At 38.6% G+C, this 16,356-nt stretch overlaps 1 protein-coding gene across 1 annotated transcript in view; it reads right to left on the bottom strand.

Annotated features, from left to right (window-relative positions):
• The window catches only part of brinp2 (bone morphogenetic protein/retinoic acid inducible neural-specific 2), a 254,278-nt gene that overhangs the window by 98,108 nt on the left and 139,814 nt on the right, over window positions 1–16,356 (bottom strand). The window lies entirely within an intron of this gene.

Raw genomic sequence — 16,356 nt, 5'->3', positions numbered from 1 at the left:
ACTTCTGCATTTGCATTGAATAATAAAAAAAATGGCTGTTACACATACATACATACATACATACACATATATATTTATATATACAATATAATACAATACAACGGTATGCTAAATCACATTTCGGTTTGGTTTCTTGGAAACTTCAGTTAGGTATATTTTCGGTACAAAAAACAATGATTTTTTTAATATGTTTATTTTGAAAAGATAACAAGTAAACAGTACATTTTTTAGAAAAAAATAAATAAAAGTGAACCATTCGGGTGATATTCTGAGAAATTACACCAGAATAAAAAATACACTAACATTAAAGAACTCTTAATTTTGTAAATTATTAAGACACTGAAATGTTTAAACACTCAGCAGCAACAGCCTATGACACATCTAAGTATTCAAGTTAAAGACAAGTTGTCATAACAGCATATGTTTAAAATCAATCAATCAATCAATCAATTTTTATTCCAGACTCAAGGTCCACTTCAATTAAAAACAACATACAAAAACAGCACAAACAAAATATAAATGATCACACAATGAAAAGACAGGCATACCAGTGTTTCCACATGTCCGACTGGTAGCGAATTGCACTAACCCCAATGTTTGTGAGTGACACCAAGATTTCATTTTGAGACCTTGCTAGCCTACGAATAAAACTGTGCATTAAAGTTTGTAGTACCGCTTGGAAAGTGTTCAGTTGTGCAGAGACAAACATCTCAGTCGCACTAGGGTATCGAGGTCTTCTCAAGAGCATCCGCAATGCGTCATTGTAGGCCACCTGTAGCCTGTACATACTGGCTCTTTTATATTGAGTCCATAAGTGGGCTGTATACAAAGGTGCACGGTATGACTTAAAAAGGATCAACTTTACATCATCTGTACATGAACCGAACCTGTGCTTCAGTGTATTAGCCTGAGCATACAAGATTCTACATTGCCGATAAATATCATCATCATCCGCCATATTGGCAGTGACAATGTGCCCGAGATATTTAACCTTATCAGTTACAGTGAAAACTGATGAAAAAGAAGGTAGTTCATGTGTTTGTCCTCCTTTGCCCTACATATCATAACCACAGTCTTTGTTGAGTTATATTTTATGTCATGCCGCAAATCGTAATCAGTACAGATGTTAAGGAGCTGCTGCAGGCCTAAACACTACTAAGACACTAAGTCATCAGCATATAAAAAATGATTTACAATTACATTTCCAGCCGCACAACCAGTCTTACATGATTTTAGCCTTGTTGAGATTTCATCCATATACAAGTTGAATAAAACTGGGGACAGAATTCCACCCTGCCTGACTCCATTGCTTACATTAAATTGACGTATACAGTTTTTGAGATGAAAAAAAATACAATAACAGTTACAATTATTGCTAGCTATATTAAAACTCTTTTTATGATGAAAAAATTACAGTAACTTTAAAAAGTCTTCATGAATTACATACACTTTTAGGCATTGAAATCTTTGAATGCTCAAAAGCATATTGTAACGAATTGGGTTATGTGTGTTGTGGTCAGATTTGTGTTTTGCTGAGTTATGATGTTTCCGAAGTTCATGAATGCATCCGACGGCGAGCGAGTGGAGGAGCGGAGAACGAAGAAGAAAAACAGCTGTTGTACTTTTCAATGAAACGATTGCTGTACTGTTGTATTGTTGTGTCGGCTGTGGTCCACAGTAGTCGGTTGGATTAATAAACACGTGAAAATTAAACTATGTCTGACAGCGTGATCCTGGAAGACGCTACAATATGATAAATCTCGCTATTTAAGTTTGACGTTTTTGGCTAAAAAGACTGCTTGCTTCCTCGTCCAAGCAACGTTCACAGTCGGATGATGCATGTTAGACGTGCTACCTGCAACATAGCTGACGATCTCACGTATCAATGTCAGCACAAAACTTTTGGACTTATCGACGTAACTTTCCCCATCTGCGATTTTAACAGGGAAGCCAGAATGTTCCCAAACAGGAGACCGCAGTGTACGGGAGACCTTTGAGCTCTGGCGGGTTTGTGTATACTATAATAAACCATTAATCCATGCATACTGGCATACTGGTTCTTTTGTGCCACCACCCTCCTCTACTGCGTGCAGTCAATAGCGCCCGTGCATAGGCTTGTGCTAATAATAAAAACTGATCAGAAACGGTACGCAAGGTGGACCGAACCGAACATGCCATACCGAAACGTATTAATACACTCACGTATACCGTTACACCCCTAGTAGTTTGTGTTTTAATTTATTGCTTTCACTTGTTATATTATTGCTGTTTTGTTGTTGTAATGTAAAGTGCTTTGTTACAGCTGTTATGAAGTGCGCTATAAAAATAAAGTTGTTAACACAATAGTTGAACGACACACCAAAGACGTAAAAGACATATTTTGGATTTCTCCAATGGGCTGTCAAGCAACTTTTTAAAGCAAAACTATGTAAAAATCCATCTTTGCGACAGTGAATCTCCTCTAAGTTTGGCTGCACAGTGAGCAGAGGTCAAGAAAAATGAGTTAACTGAGTTAATTTTTTTGTGCGTTATAAAGTTTAATTTAATCTCCATAGTTAATGCTTTAACTTTGACAGCCCTAATATACATATACATAGACATATATATGTTTGTCATCCGTCTGCAACGTGGGTACCCTTCCGTTGTCTGTCATTCACCTTTTTTTTCCGGGGGGAAATAAATAGAACCCGTTTTTAGGGCGATCGGCCTCTACATTTAAACGGCGATCCATTGGCGAGTCCGACTAAACTTTCACTCACAAACCCCCCAGGCTTCCGTCAGTGTTTCTAAACGATTAAAAAAAAAAACAGCTATAACAAAAAAACAACTCCCCCCGCCGCCCGTTGTAGTGTGTCTTCAATGACCGCTCCGCTTTTGGAAGGCACAAAGACGTCTACATCCCTAGCACATTCAATAAGGAAAGCTGGTTGACGTTTGAAGAAAAATAGTGACTCACTGTGCTTTGGAAGCCTCTTCCCAGCCTGGTCCCACATTCTAATCTGTCCCCCAAGCAACAAAAACTCACTATTTTCCTCCCCGCGCTCGCTCGGCTGTCGAAGCCTTGCCATGAAAAATGACGGCCGGATGATGGACTGATGACGGATGATGGACTAAATAAAAAGGGGTTTCGTCTATGCTTAATCGGTCTATTTTTAAATGTGTCCCATCATTGGCCGACTGTCAGAAAAATGGCCGTCCGTCAGTGACTAGACGATAAACCGACAGAATGCCCAGCTCTGATTTTTATTATCCACTTTCAGTATTCAAAGCCTTTCCTAAATACTTTGTTGGGTTCTGGGCTCTGGCTGGACCAACTCAATGACATTTGCAGAATTATCTTGAAGCTACTTTGCTGTGTGTTAACTGTCACTGTCCTGGTGAAAGATGAACCGTTGTTCCTGTCTGAGACCTGGAACACCCTTGAGCAGGTTTTCATCAAGTATGTCTCCTTACATTGGCACACTTAGATTTCCCTCAATTCTGACAAGTATCCGAGTTGCTGCTGCTAAAAAAACTTTTAAAAACCCATAGAATGATGCTACTAAGGGTATCCGGAGACAACTTTTTCACGTCCGATACAATACCAACATTGCAGCCTAGAGTACACTCCAATACCAATACCGATCCAAAACAATATCAGCAGGTATGATACATGCTTTTATTTATTTTTTAGCATGAAATGTTGGAAGAGACTTGATTCAAGTGATACTATTTAAACGAAGAACAATAGTCAGGAACAGTAGGTATGAGAATATATGACTGATTTATTGCACACGGATGGATAGGAGAGCAGGAGCGGAGTCTGGATTGGACTGCTTGTATATGAATGCTAATATCCAAGATTTTGGACATAGATTAATATAATCCGATGCGTTTTTTTGTTGTTGTTGTTTTTGCTGAAATTAGACTGATATCCAAATCCGAAATATCTGATCAGGACACCCCTAGATGCTACCCACCACCACAATTCACTGTGGAGATGGTATTGGCCAGCTAATGGCCATGATGCCTGGCATTCATGCCAGTGAGTTCAATCATTGTTTCACCGGAACTGAGAATTTTGTTTCTTATGGTCTTTTGAATTTTGACTCTCAGAGGCCTTTTATAAAGGAGTGTCTACACTCTGGCCACTCTACCATACAGTCCTGATTGGTGGGTTGCTGCAGAAATCCTTCTAAAATATGATCGTCTTTCCACAGAGGAATGCTGAAGGTCTGACAAAATGGCCATTGCGTTGTTGGTCACTTCCCAGACAGACTAAGGCCATTCTCCTCTGATTGCACAGTGTTGACCAGCCGTGTTGGTTCATGAAATTTACGATGGAGCCCACTATACTTATTGTGACCATCAAAGCAACAGCTGTCTTCCTGTAGACTTCCCCATATGTGTGCCTTGAGACAGTCCTCCTGTCTCAGAGGTCTACAGTCAATTCCTTTGACTTGTTATGCTTGGTTTGTGCTCTGGCACACAGTCCACTGGAGGACCTTATATAGAAAGATGTTTGCCATTCAAAATGATCTCCAATCAACTGAATTTGCCACAGGTGGATTCCAATTAAGCTCAGTGGAAACAGGATGCACTTGAGCTAAATTTGGACTTTCCCTGCAAAGGCTAGGAATACATACTTTATTTACTTACTTACAGTACTTATGTGACTTATTATTGTTATTGACAGATTATCAAAAATATATAGAAACCAGAGTAAAAAGTAAAAAAATAAAATAAAATAAAAATCTGGATATGCTGTGTTTGTGTGGAACCGTGAAATTGATTGGTGGAATATGGCGTTGAGTTTATAGTAAAGTAATGAGGGTGGAGAGGAACAGAAAACGGTGATAATCTCAACCCACTGAATAGGAAAGGTGTGTTCGACCACACCTGTGGGGCAGCCTTTTCAGCACTACCAAATATCGGATGGTCATAGTTAAAGGCACTCTCATACCTCAGTTTAGGATTGGGCTACATCCTCCAGGACGACAATGCTGTTGCGGACTAGCTTCAGAATTTAGAAGCATTAAGAATAGCTTGGAGTGCCAAAAGTCATTACCTCAACCCAATTGAAAACCCTTGTGATCAGTGTAGCCATGCATTTCATGCTTTTGTAATTAAAACAAAAAACAAACAAAAAAAATTGGCTGACTTTCACCAACTCCTTATTGAGGACTGCAATCTCATCCAACGGCAGACCTAACCAGGCTGCGGAACAGCATGAGGAGGAGGTGCCCGGCTGTTGTGGCCGTGTATGGGTTCTTCACACAATACTGAGGCTCCTGAACATTTGCTGAAAGAAGTTATTGTAAAATTGCCAAATATGTCTTGTTTTTTTCCTTCTTACACTTAAGGCTTGAATCAGCTCATTGATGCATCAAACAAAAAACTATAGAAACTAGGGATAAGACCAATTATCGGCCGGGCCTATTACCGGCTCTGATATTCAGTGTTTTGATGAATATCGGCATCGGCTTTTTTAATTTATTTATTTTTTTTTTTTTTTTTTATAAATCTGATGGGCGATAATAAATCAATTTAAAACTGTGTTAACTTTCAGCAACCATTTATTTAAATTTTCAGTTAACTTTATAAGAGATTCTACTGCCCCTGGGAACACTCTGCACACAACTTTAAGTTTTAAAAGATTAAAATAAAAACAAAGATAAGTAACATTTTTACATTTCTGTCATTTTTTTAATTTTGGAGGACTATGTTTACTGTAGAAAACTATATGGAACTATTGTTTAAGTTTGCACTTAACTTTTGAGGACATGCCGATTACCATCAGAGCTCCCTTTTTGTTAGAATTTTACAACAAAGATGTATATTGGCAAATATTTAAAGGAAAAAAAATACGCAAATTACGCAAAACTGTTTTTTTCTTTCAATAAACATACGCTTAAAGACATTTCAACAAAGCCAAGTGTTTTACATTTTTTTTAGATTTTGACACCATTATTTTCCTTTTTGCTGAAAATTAATATCAGCTCCATAGAACAGTTATTGGCCTCCTTGAGTAATAATAACCAGTACCGGTATTGGCTCTGAAAAAAACATATCGGTCTATAGCAGAATAAGATAAACATCTTAGGCATAAACATCTTAGGCAGTCAAAACTTAGTGCATTTTACTTAGCACAACACACGCAATGAATTGTTCTGCTAATCCCACGAATGCATTTTAAAGAAAATTAACAGGACTGGGTGGTATAAAATGCATTGGCAAGAAACATTGTTACAACAGAAAACCTACCTAGGACCCATTTATGATTTTTTGTTTGTGGGTCTATTTTTGTTTGTGTCTATAAAATGTGCTTGTGTTTATCTTGAATGCAGAATTCTGACTTCGGTACGTGCCTCATGCAGCATTTACTGTGTGTGAATTATAATGTAGCATAGAAATGAGTGAAGCAGATGTGCACAGCTCCCAGGCAAGGCCTATGCAGGTACACAGTGCATGTGTGAATGCGACAGAGACATCTGACAGCAAATCATAAACAAACATATTTGTGTTTCAATACTCCACAACAGCAGACGTGTTCTATGTGCTGGCTTGTGGATATTGAAAATAAAATGACTGAGGTGACTGATGTTTTAACAGGCTTCATCTGTTTTAATTACCATTAACATGATGTTTGTTGAACAAACTATAATCTACCATACTATGCTTACTACCACGTACTGTATATAGAGCATTTATAAAGACTTACATTTACTTATAGTCAAAGTAAACCTAAATCAAAGAAAACCCTGTAATATCCTCACTTAGTCAAGATTGTTTTCTTAACTTTTTTTAAAAAAAAGTGTTAATGGTCATTTAGAAGGCTGTGTTTTGTTATACAATTATGCTATACTATCTTCACAGATTATATGATGACGTAACAGCAAAGACGCTAAGAGAAGAAACTCAACAGAAATTAAGAACAAAAACGTTCCATAGATGTATAGATAATGGAAGGATGGATGGAAGTACTTGAAGGGATAATTATGATACCACTGTTCTGTCTATCATTGTTGTATTAGAAAGTGGCACAGCAGTTTGCATTCTATGCATTGACACTAAAATTAGATTGCTTTGCTTTTTCAATTAAAACGTTAACATTTGCACTGTTTCCATACTATTTATCAGAGCTGGGCACTTGACCATTTTTTGCCGGTCCGGCCGCGACCCTCCACCCTTGACTTGGGTACCCTTCCGGCTGCGACCCTCCGGCCATATTCATAAACATTTTCAGACCCCGCCCCATTCCGCCCCTTGACCCAAAAAAAAAAAAAAAAAAAAAAGGCGTCCGTGATTGACGTCGCTGCGGGAGAGACGCTAACGGCAGAGGCTTTTTAAGGATCATAAGATGGCTAATTTACTATTCAAACCCGCTGTGGACACGCTTCAAATGCGCCAGTAATATTTACCCAACTGCGTGCTTCCTTGCATTGTGAGCCCCCGGGGTTGGATTTGTCTTATTGTATAATTATTTGGGTCCAATAATTATAGAGAAAAGTCGTAGAAGACGTTGCAGAAGTCGTAGTCAAGTTACTTATTTATTTTGCACACTTCCCCTCCTTCCCTGAGTTGATTTTTGGCTCCATCGCGAGCACGTCACACGCATGAGGGCCGATTAGTGGGCCGGACTAAAATCAACTTCCGGCCATGCTTAGTCCAGCCATTTAAAAAAAAAAATGTCTCACCCCACCCCCCCGCCCCAAAAATGGGCATCCGGCTGGGCCGGAGGGTCCGACCGGTCCGGCCCAGGGACGGACTGCCCAGCTCTGGTATTTATAGCGTTAACTGTTCCCACTGCTTCATGTTTTACATTGTATGTTGTTTGAAGAAGTTTGAGTATCGTACTTAATGTGAAATACTGCAACAAATGTGAATGATTAAAAGTGATTAGCTGATGTTAAATCAGCAGGGGTTGTTAACATTCACTGTGCTTCAAAATCCTCAATATTGACCCATTATGAGAAAATGAGACCAAACAAGAACCTGGAAATAGTGGGGGGAGCTCTGATCATCATAGTCACAGGGAGTTTATATTTAGAGCATGTCAAATTCCAGAAATGGGCCGATATCACTTCTAAGGGAAATTACATGCATATATATCATATCATGATGTGTTACAGAGACAGACTATATCACCTACACTAAAAAAATGATATAATCATCTTTTCTTCAGTATTTCTCAGCAAAGTTCCATATATTGTCATACATGGGCTTTCCATGTTCGGGCTGGATAATAGCACAGGCTTGCATAAGATGAAGCCTTAAATATTCTGTGGCCCAGCAATGGCATTGAAAACTTGACTGAAAAGCACAGCATGATAAAAGATGAAAGACAAATTACAAAATGTAATCATTTTACCAGTGTTGAGATGTGTTATTCGTATGTCGCAAATCACGCTTTCAAAAACAACATTTGCATATCATGTGGTTTAAAAAATTACAGAGTTGTTTCCATGTTTTAACTCCTGAATTGTACAAAGCATCCAGTAAGAAAGGCTTGGACGAGTAGAGATCTGTTCTAAAGTCTGTTTTCCTTGACCAATTACTTACCAAAGGCTCTAGCTATGCGCTGGCACCACACTAGTTGGCAATGAGTGAATTATACTTCTTGAAAGAACTTGAAAGAAGGCAAAATGGAGTGCAGTATGGGCTTCAACCAGCAATGGCACAAGAACAACAGCATGACATCCGATAAAGCAGGGGTGCCCAACCTTTTTCACCCAAGATCTACTTTTCAAGAATCTAACCTCCCGCGATTAACTAGTTCACATGCACATGAAGTGAAATATTGGAATGACGCAAAAATCCATCCAGAGTTACTTTTACTTTTGAAAGTACATTGCTTTTATGCAAAAGCTACTCTTGAAGGTTGTAAATAATTATTTCAGAATGAATTGTATGTTTGTTTATTGTTATTTTATATATATATATATATATATATATATATATATATACATATATATATATATATATATACATATATGTATATACATATATGTATATACATATACATATACATATATACATATATATATACATATATACATATATATATACATATATACATATATACATACATATATACATATATATATATATATATATATATATATATATATATACATATATATATATATATATATATATATATATATATATATATATATATATATATATATATATAAAATACTTTAATTCTAAAAGGTTTAGCTTGACTTACTCACCCCCCCAAGTGGTACACCCTCCACAGCCTATCTGAAAGTGACGCGCTTTAAACAACCGCACTTAGCTGGAGGGTCGACCTCATCACTGGAAGTACAGTGCTCTGGATTTTTCAACTTTGAAATTTTGCCAAGCCAACATCCTGCATATCCAAAATTTGATTGGGCCACTTGCATTGCCATGCCGAGCTGCATCTCTGGCTAGACAGAATTAGCGTTTGCCCCGTTAGAGCTGCATGAACGGTGGGCGACAACAACTCGGAGGTCCGGTAAGAAGGCGACCATAATGGGAGCTCCTTGGCTGCCTGACCAGCGGGGGTCCATGACATGGGGTCCGTGACATGGGGCCCCATGTCTGGCAGGTACGAAGCTGATTTTGTTCCGTTAACATCGCCCTTTTTGTGGCCAAATGCCAACTGCTGCATCAATAGCTACAGTGGTGTTTGCCATGGGAGTTCGCGTGAGCTAGATATCAGCCTGCCTGTCTACAGTTACACAAAACTTTGTCGCTACATGTCTGAAAACTACAACCAATTGCCACCAAAATTCATGTGCACATTCCTACTCTTGTCCACCTCAACTTGTAAAAAAAAAAAAAAAAAAAAAAAAAAAAAAAAAAATCGGCACAATATTTTTGATTTTGTGGAGGTGATAGTGCTTTGTGATCGTTGGAGGTCACATTTAATGTTAACAAAATCAAAAATATTGTGCTAATCACTTGCATTTGCACAGATTGAAGTGGAAAATATATATCCATCCATCCATTATCCATACCGCTTATCCTCACAAGGGTCACGTGGATTGCTGAAGCCTATCTCAGCTGTCTTCGGGCAGTAGGCAGGGGACACCCTGAATTGGTTGCCAGCCAATCACAGGGCACACAGAGACAAACATTCGCACTCACAGTCACACAGTCATGTTTTGGGAATGTGGGAGGAAAGTGGAGTACCCGGAGAAAACCCACGCAGGCACAGGGAGAACATGCAAACTCCCCACAGGGAGGCCGGAGCCGGGATCGAACCCACAACCTCTGAATTGTGAGGCGGACGTGCTAACCAGTCGACCACCCCATATATAGGAATGGTGGCGATTAGTCAGCATTTTAGATACTCGGTCAACAGAATATGACAAACCAAGACGAAGCCAAGAAACAATATTAAGATGCTTGACTCCTTGATTGGCATAGTCCGATGTGTCAATCACGCAGTCTCCTCCTGATTTAGGGTGGTCACAAAAAAACGTAAATCTCTACATATTTTTTAGGGGGTTGAATTTTAGTGTTGACATGTTTACATACAGACCTATTATATACAAGTGCCAATGTTCAGCCCAATCACATGCCCCTTCAAGAGGCGAATCAGGTCACTTAAGTACCCGACTGAAGGCCCAGATCAAAAAACTCATTGCCCACCACTGGCTTCTAAATAACCGAGACCTTTTATTGTAAAGGGAAAGTCAACCCAAACATATTTTATTATGATTGACAATATTAATCAGAATGCTGTGTTTGGACTAGTGGGCCTGCATAGAACATTTTCTGGAAAAAAATATGTTTTGGTTGACTTCCCCCTTTAAGAGCAAAACTACCTTTGTCTGGGTCATATAATGTTCTGATGGTTGCAGATGTGTTAAAACATTTGTGACAGCAGCTCGTACAAATACTTCCTAAATTCATAGGACAAATTGGTCATACCACCAAACATCAATAACCAAGGACATTTTTATCTCATGGTCTTATTATTGTAGTGGGCCTATTATGTATGTTGAACGGTTCACAGTTACAATGCTGGCATCCCTGATGAGTATGTACCAAAAATCTCGAATGCTGATGTCATTGGTGAAAAGGTGTTTGAAGACTACATTTATGAGTGAATCAATGGAGATGTCAGCCTACGAGCACAAGTAAAGAAGGAGAACAACAAGAAGTTCACATCTGCACACAAGAAAACTACAGCAAAACGTAAATGTTAATCTAAAGGAGACCGAGGACTGCATGGCAGACGGATGTTCCTGGCCAGGTCCAGTAGAAACATCAACCCAAAAGAGGTTCATCAGGAAACAATGAGTCACTCTGACACCAAGACACATTTTTGCTCTCTATGGTACCATCCTGCCATGCCTAGGAAAAGCAAAGTTCAGAGTTCACGCACCCCAATTTGTTGAAAAATAAAAAAAGCAAAAAAAATATACATCCATATGCAAAGTATGCAATTGTCATAGCAAACCATGACCTCAAGCCAAAATAATATTTCTATTTCCTCTGGGAATATGGGGAAAATGGTAATATGGAGAGCAATAGGGACAGGAAGAGCAAAGGCTATAATAGCCTTCCACGTGTTCAGTGTTGCCGACAACATTGGAAGGTTCCCTTGTATGGGCAACGCAATCAGATGCAAGTCTACATGAAGGCAGATAAAAATGTAATCAGTTCTCGGCAAATATTTTCAACAGAAGCAGAAGTGATCAAAACTATGTTGCCCACTGGCTAGTTTTGACTGTGCAGCCCATCTCCCGAAGGCATCTACAGCAAGACCATGATGGCGTGTTTTTTTTTTTTTTTTAATAAAAACAGAATAAAAAGAAAAACTCTGTTTCCAAGTGGACATGGCCTTAATGAAAATTTAAATTACAGATTGCCTATTTTAGTTCAGTTGCTTTACTGTGCTCCAAAAATTGTTTAAGGACATAATTCTGACTTAATTTCCTTGTTGCTGTGTGAAGACTACTTACGTTCCAAATGGTTGCACTTCTCTGCCTTTAATTGGCACAATAAATTGGATACAAAAGCCGTGCTCTGACTTTTACTAAACATAGCTAATAAACGGCAATCCTAGGGCACCCAAAACAAATATTCTTCAGTTAAATGTAACAGAATTGACTTCTATGGTATATTCATTCATTTAGTTTCCTGCTGACACTGCTGCTGTGGCTCTTCAAATAAAAAAACAAAGTCTATCCTTCCTTTGCCACAGAAAATAGCTCCACTTCACTCATTTAGAAGAAGCTTCATAAATGCCTGACTAAAACTTTATGGAAGATGGATGCTACATAAGTGCGTGGTCTCAACTGTGTCCCTAGAAGATATTCCTCCATTTTCCTACTGTGGTTTGAATGTTTAATATTTCACTCCTGCCTCTCACTTGCTGTGCTGCAGCCACTCAGTGCCCACAGACATACATGGACACAGGTCAAGTACATCCCACTCAGCGTTGCTTCCTCCTGGGTGAAAAAAAAATTGGCAGAACACACCACGGCAGGTGGCTTGCATAGCAGAGATCATTATTTGTTAGAGATATGTAAAGGATGCTGTGGCTCATTAATGTGTGAATTTGTGCTGGCGGTGTGCAAATCTCTTGCCTGTAAAAGAGCATCTATGTATGCAACTGAATTTTAATCATGTGTTGAATTCATTTAACTATGGGCACGTTACAATTTGTCCTAAAGGTAAGACAACTGATATGTTCTTGCTTTTCAACCCATTAAGGCCTAAAGCGCCTGGAACAACAGCTCCCCAAAACCTAAGGTCGTCTTTGGAATTACCCTCGAGAACCTGAAATTTTCCAGAAATTCAACACCTACAATATCTCAGCCCCTGTAGCAGATAAAAAGATCATTCCAAAATAATTTGAAAGCTTGAACATGTGGCTTTCACACAGGTGTATTAATCTTTACTGTTTCAATCGAGGCTGTAAAAATAAAGTGTTAGTGTAAGAGAAACTCTACTTCTCTAAAAAAAAATAATCGGGTAGTAATTACCATCCTCTTTTCTGTTACAAAGACGTCAGTATTGTCATTGTCTAAAAACATGTATCTTAACCATATATCATGTTCGGCTGATTCCACTGGTTCAAAGTCCACAAGCACGTCATCTATATTACTATTTTACTATGTTACTCATTTCAAAGCTCCCACGAATGACGCGTCCGCCATTATGACTCGAAAGAATTCTGGAACATCCTCCGCGGGTTTACGACACAGTCACATGTATATTCTGGTGCATTTCATTGGTTAAGAGACAGGTAATTAAATAATAAATAGAAAATTATGTATCCACTCTCCCGGCTTTAGTGGTAAAAATGTGGTTATGCGCTCCCGGTCTTAATCGGTTAACTTTATATTATACTTTGCAGGCCTAGCACAAAAATGAAAAAATTCAACTGGTATATTGCACCACCGCAGTTCGTGTGAACATAGCATTGTCTGTTGTGTGTGTGGAGTTTGCATCCTGTATATGCCATGAAAAGGTACCTCGCGTGGGGAGCATTGCCAAATGTTTCAACACAACCAACTTAATCCGACATATGAAGAACAAGCAATTGGGATATTATGGTGAGTTTACGAGGCTCACTGCATTCAATAAAGTCAAGGTGGACACAGCGCAGTACAAGTGGCATTATTGCCACATGCAGGGAGACGCATTGTAGGTCACTTGTGGGCAACAGACCCACTATATCATTTTGTAATTCACAAAAAGATTAACAGTGACTTTTTTCTCATTGACAAATACACAAGATAGTTTGTCTATGCAAGACAATAATGTTCCTGAGTCGTTTCAATTTAGGAACTCATTGAATAGTTTATTCAAGTGAAGCCTGCATGTGACTATTTTTTGTACTTTGCTTATATTCTGAACCATGCAATGTTTAGGTGGCATGTTATTTAATTGACTTTTAGCTTAATTAAGTTTTTTGAGACTGCTGATTATTTTGATCTGTTAAAAACTGTGTTACTAAAAGCTGGTAAATTTAAGTTTTTCAGTTATCTTTGTGACTGAGTAATTGTTGTATTGTGCCAGCAATGGTTTTGTATTTTTTCATGCTTTTGAAACCATGTATAGATTTTTGTCAAAATTACGGCAATAACATTTTTTTAACAGTTTTTTTTTCCAAATAATATTACATAATAGCAGTCACCATGAATAAATGGAAAAATATACAGATATTCCATGTGAGCGGAATCGGTATCAGCCGATCTTACTCATGCATGATCGGTATCGGTGTCATAAAACCTGATCGTAACATCCCTACCTAAGACTCAACTTGACTTTGACTTAACTATATGACAGGACAGGTCATACATACTATTTACATTTTAAAATCTTACATTTGAATATGGTGCAACTTTGGCTTTTGAAAGAAAAGTTATTATTGTTCGTGTCGTGTGTGCTACCAATCTGGCAACCCCGGCACGCCGCCCACTAGAATGCCCTCACCACAGACAAGGGAAGAGGCTGACTCACTGAGCAAGTCCCATGAAAACATTAATACAATTGGTTCAAGGATTTTTGTTTTGATGAAACTGTGAAAAAGACAATTAGCAGCATGCAAGGTTTAAATTCGAAGATAAGAAAAATATCGACATGATCTACGATGTTCACATTCATCTGTCAGACACAGAGAAAGCTAGCGTATGAAGGATGAAGATTGTTAAATACTAACTAAACTTGATTTTGGTTTTGCATTTAATTGAGATGATAAAGCAATAGTTTAAACATGGAGAGTGTAATCTTGAAGCTATTCTATTATAAAAAGGCAGGGCTGTCAAAGTTAAAGGCTGTCAGTTTTTGTTAATCATGGCGGAGCCATGTGGACAAGAGCGATTGTGTTTTGACAAAAATCAACCACATTTCCCACACGTGCCTGCGCGTAGTGTCGTGAAATCCTGAGCCGTCCTTATAGCGAAAAGGGGAAGTGAGTGTGCCATAAAGCAATTCAGGACATTTGTATTTTCTGTGTGCTTGGGTATAGCCAACCCTCCTCAAAATTGCTTTGTGCCAGTAAAAACGATACAGACCCCCTCAGGGCATGAAGTCCCATTCAACTACTGTACTTGTAAGTGAATGTTCCATCAAAAGAGTTGTGAAAAATTTTTTAGTAAGGTTGATTTCTTGCCCAGTGCTGCTTTAAAGCAATAACTATGGAGATTAATTTTAATTTTGGAATGCATTAACAAAAAACTCAGTCAACTCAGTTTTATTTACTTCTCGTGACAGCTAACCTCTGCTCACTTTGCGGCCAAACTTAGAGGAGAGTCACTGTCGCAAAGACAGACTTTTAGGTGGTTTTACTTTAAAAAGTTATTTGATGGCTCATTGAAGAAATCCAAAATAATTTGCGCATTTTGCAAAGCAAAATTCAAATACCTTATTAATTATATTTTACAGGCAAACATTCATATACCATATTAGTTGTATTTTACAGGCAAACAATTGTAATCAAGGATCAAAGATAGCTATTAGAACAATATTTGAATCAAAATATACTTGTAATTATTAAAAGAAGAATTAATAAGAGGTCCAAGTCGGATTTGAGAAAAAGTGGAACTGTACTGTTCACACAGCGAAAATGGGGGTCACTCGTAAGAGTGTCAATAGTTTGTAGCAGCCGGGAGCAATGCCTGCCATACTCCTGCCCGCCTCTAGGGGCACCACGTCAAAGATTTATGTTATTTACAGGGGAATTTGACGAAAAACCTAATTAAATTAGTCATAAGGTGTGAAGGTGCTACAATAAAAAAAAGTTGTGAGCTGTTGGAATAAAATAGAGGTTAATACCTTGACCCAAACACACACAATTCACACTTGACTTCTGTGTATGGGCAATGTTTATTAACTATTCTAGTGGAACATAACAACAAAAACACTACGATATAGCAAGCCTAAATGAAAAATAAAAAAGAAAAGAAAACAAATGTCAAAATTAACTGGGAGGTAAGGAAAAAGGGGTCGCCTGATAGGTGAGCATAAGGATGACTATAAAGCCAGCTGGAGGACCTTATGAAATGCACAAAGTTTGCTAGCGTTCACTACCAATTTGTATGCACCCACTGTGAAAAGCCTCGGCGAGTCACACAGTAGTCACTTACATTTGCTAAAGCTCACCTGATGAGCGAAGAGGAGAAGGACCTTCACTCATTTGCAGATAGAAGAACAACCCAAAAAAGGGAAAATAGAAGAAGGCTGCTGGGAGCGGGACCAAGCTTTGTTGGGTTCTCAGATGACCCCCCGTTTGGGGGTCCGAACGGGACAGAACCGGCGTGTTGTTTCAGCGGTTGCTGTCCAAGGGCCGGAGTCCGGCGCGTCTGCTACGTGTGTGGTGACGAGGTTCGGAGTGACCAAAATTTTCAGCTTTGTGTAGGTCTACCG

This window comes from Filicampus tigris, chromosome 10 (assembly GCF_054856515.1).
Source record: "Filicampus tigris isolate MCC_2025a chromosome 10, RoL_Ftig_1.0, whole genome shotgun sequence".
In the NCBI taxonomy this organism is placed as follows: domain Eukaryota; kingdom Metazoa; phylum Chordata; class Actinopteri; order Syngnathiformes; family Syngnathidae; genus Filicampus; species Filicampus tigris.
The sequence above is the reverse complement of the archived record's forward strand: the minus strand, read 5'-3'. Positions and strand labels throughout refer to the sequence as shown.